Source organism: Bufo bufo, chromosome 3 (assembly GCF_905171765.1).
Source record: "Bufo bufo chromosome 3, aBufBuf1.1, whole genome shotgun sequence".
Classification (NCBI taxonomy): domain Eukaryota; kingdom Metazoa; phylum Chordata; class Amphibia; order Anura; family Bufonidae; genus Bufo; species Bufo bufo.
Genome location: NC_053391.1, coordinates 328,754,516 through 328,758,395, shown reverse-complemented (window position 1 = coordinate 328,758,395; position 3,880 = coordinate 328,754,516). Strand labels below are relative to the sequence as shown.

General features: G+C 40.6%; 1 long non-coding RNA gene across 1 annotated transcript; it reads right to left on the bottom strand.

The window, feature by feature from the left end:
* Positions 1-223: 223 nt before the first annotated feature.
* Positions 224-3,420, bottom strand: LOC120995287. The gene is made up of 3 exons (XR_005777564.1): positions 1,320-3,420; positions 385-888; positions 224-338 (listed from the first exon to the last, which is right to left on the bottom strand). It is a non-coding gene; the product is annotated as an uncharacterized LOC120995287 (long non-coding RNA).
* Positions 3,421-3,880: the final 460 nt, after the last annotated feature.

Sequence of the window (3,880 nt, the reverse complement as noted above, 5' to 3'; positions counted from 1 at the left end):
AACGGTTCCATTCGGGGCCACTTGTGAGAGCCTTCAAACGGATCTCACAATCGGAACCCCAAAAGCAAGTGTGAATTAACACAATGTAACAGTTAGGCTGCTTTCACACAGTCAGTGTTTGATCAGTGATATCCATCAGTGATTGTGAGCCAAAACCAGGAGTGGAGCCTCCACAGACATAAGGTATAAGGTAAAGATCTGCACCCGTTTTGTGCTTCTGACCTGCACAGGGTTTTGGCTAAAAATCTCAATGGGAAATAACTGATCAAACACTGACTGTGTGAAAGCAGCTTTATAATATAACAGAAAATGATTAAGAAAGTATAAAGGCACCAACACTTGGTGAAGAGTTATCAAAATAGGGGCCCCATATAAAACTAGCACATACAAAATGTCCATAGCCAACTCAATCGAACCTGCACAAACTAGTCTTAGATATGAGGTCCACTGTGTATAGGTCAGTGGAAAATACTGTATGTGCATATTCACTGAATGGGCACTTTATTATAGACACCTGCCCTTTCATGGTTGGAGATTCTCTGTATGGAAATCATTCATGTGACCCCGGAATGCAGCATAAAATCAGGGCAGCAAGTTTTCCATTGATTTGAATGGGCGATATAAGCAACGTCAAATGAGGTATGGTCATTGGTGCTGGACTAACCGGGAGGCCAGTATGTAAAAACCAACACCCTCGAGGGAAGCAAAAAAATTGGATCACTGAGCAGTGCAAAAACTTCGCCTAGTCATATGAATCCAGATTTCTGCAGCACCATGCTGATGAGAGGGTCAGAAGCAGCGTAATTCTATGAACCCTTCCTGTAAGATATCAACAGTTTAGGCTGGTGGAGGTGGAGTAATGGTGTGGAGAATGTTTTCTTGGCACACCTTGTTTCTTTGTAGGGTTAAAACATGTAAAGTAGAAATACTGGCTCGCTGTTTCTGCGGTTGAAATGTATCCGCGTGCTCGGTGCCTTTGTTTTTCAACCTCCTTGGACAGGTACAGAGAAATAATGGGAAGATTCAGACTCCAGCACTCACTTTTTTGAAGTGTCAAATTCTCCGTCTTTATTTAGCAATTGTGCACAGACAATACAGGACTCAAATTCTCTCTGGTGTAGGCTGTTGACGCGTTTCGAAAGGTTCTTATTCGTAACAGACTGTTACGAATAAGAACCTTTCGAAACGCGTCAACAGCCTACACCAGAGAGAATTTGAGTCCTGTATTGTCTGTGCACAATTGCTAAATAAAGACGGAGAATTTGACACTTCAAAAAAGTGAGTGCTGGAGTCTGAATCTTCCCATTATTTCTCCACACCTTGTTTCCCCTGATGCCTGTGGATGGACATTTGGACAGTAAGGCTTACCTAAGCATTGTGGCCAACCAAGTTCATCCCTTCTTGGCGGGTGCAGAACAATGCACCATACCACAAAGGTAGTATAGTTATGGATTGGTTCCAGGAACATGACCGTGAGTTTTCCTCGTTTCCCTGGCCTTCAGTGCCCAGATCTTATTCCTTTAGAGCATTTCTGGGATGAGGTAGAAGAGGCTGTTCAGATGTCAGTACCTCCATGAAACTTACAGCAACTGTGAGAAGCTGTCTTGTCCACATGGTCCAATATTTGTGCAGAATTTTTTTAACACCTTTGTGGACTCTATGGCATGATGAATTGCATCAGTTCTGAAGACCAAAAGAGGGCTCATGCACTACTGTATGGATGTCTGTAACAACGTGGCCACTCAGTCTGTTCGTATACATGTACACATTTGTTTTTTCAGAAAGACTACAATAGCTGGTAGCCACTACTGCTCTGTAACTTGATTTTCCAATTACAATATCACAACTTCTTCCATATACTCTCTAACAAACTTACAGTAAAAATCTAATTCATAAACCATCTTCTTCACTTTCCAAGAATAAAACATCTTCCTATACATAGCATAAAACCAATCCGTATCAGACATGTAAACTTCACATACCAAGAACAACATCATAGGAAAAAGAACAGCACATATCACGTCTACCATCAGCCTGCGTATATTGCCTAAAGTCATGGCATATCTCCTCTGTGAACCCCGCACAGTGGTGTTCCCAGTCATTCGGCTGCGAAGGGGCAGCAGTAGCGCGTCTGTGCCACGACCCCTTCAGTCTCAGGATTGGTGGGGGTCTCTGAACCTCATAAATTGCCCCTAGCAGCCTATTAGAATCCAGCTTTTTTTTTTTTCCTGAAGACTTTGGGTACATAAGAGTTGCAATATGAACAGTGTATTAAATGCAAATCCTCCATTTTTCATTTACTCTAATTTTAATAAGACCAGCTATAGTCCTTGAACTGTGCCAAGTGTAGACAAGTTACAAGGTATTTAGAAGTCTGGAGTGTACAGAAGCTGGCCTTGTCTAATTCAACCAACCGGGAGCTCAGCTTTCATTTTTTACAGTGCTCTGGAAAAATGAACAAAAAAAAAACCTGATTGGTTGCGATGGGCAACACCACCACCTGTTAGTTTTTTCATGAATGGTCCCCAATATTTTAACCTCTCTTTATCCTAAAAAACTCAACCCCATGTTAGAATTTATAAGAATTGATATGGATACGCCTACTTCATTTTGGGTTTAGTGGTTCTTGGTGTTCTACATTGCTTTATGAAATAGTATCTGGAAGCCATATGATATGCCTAAAACACAAGGTTACTTATTAATGTATAACTGCATATTCAGATATAGCAGAGCTGTTTTTGGCATATGGCACAAAACATAGCAATGTTATGATTGTTATCTGTGCTTTTCCACTGGACTTCATGATAATCCATCCACTAACATTGGGCTCTGCTACATCTGTGTTTTTTCAAACTGTACATAGGAAACGACAAGTCCACTATACCCACCATACAGCCTATAGCATATAATAACACCTAGTTTTGTTATGAAGTGTGAACCACCATTGCATTATGAAAAGGATATCAATTTCCATTTTGTTCAAAAAGGTCTTCAAATGCATTGACCATGACAAAGGACATCATATATGTACCAAGGTCATAAAGAAAATGCATGCAATGCACCAGGGTGCACCACCATGAAGTTAGGTGAGGACTTTGCCTTAAAACCACCCTTCACTGACTTAAAATGTAACTGCCATATTTTTTTATTTGCCAGTTTATTACAGCTAGGCATGTATACATGAGTCAGTCTGTCAATGATTGTCTAAACATCTGTAATTACCTTATAATAACAGCTAATAATAATTAATGTCCTCTGTGTCTTTACACTGATTACTTAAAAGACTGTTGCTAGGGCTTGAATGTCTTTCTTTTAGTATAAACAGAAGACTGAGGGGCGGTCCTTCACACTGCATGCCTGCATTAGGCTTCAGAGTGAGGAGGCGTGTCTCTAGGTAATCAAATCTGATTGGCTGGCAGGGAGCTGCTGGCTACAGCAAGTGTGTATGTGAAGTGAGGGAAAGCAGTTTTGGCCTCAGAGAACTGGCAGAGGAGCCATCTTGAGAAGGTCCTCATATTGTAGAGGTTAAAACAGCCTTAACGAAGGGAAAAACTCAAAGAAAACAGTGGTATGTGAAGAAACTAAAGATTGCTTTATGCATAATGCTGTAGCAGCAGTAACATATGCTAAAATTGATTTTTTGATGAAAACATGGTGGTCACACTTTAAGGTACATTGAAACATGTATCGCGTAACATTTGTTCCAATGATTGCTAATAGAGTCGCAATGTGACAACATGTTGGATTTTTTGTGCCGCATGTTGCACATAACTTTTATTCCACTGACTTTAATGCAAGTATGCGGCTGTGTTTTCTCATTTCTAATAGTCATGTGACAGCAGGTTGTAGACAAGTCGCACATACTTTTGCGTAGAATGAC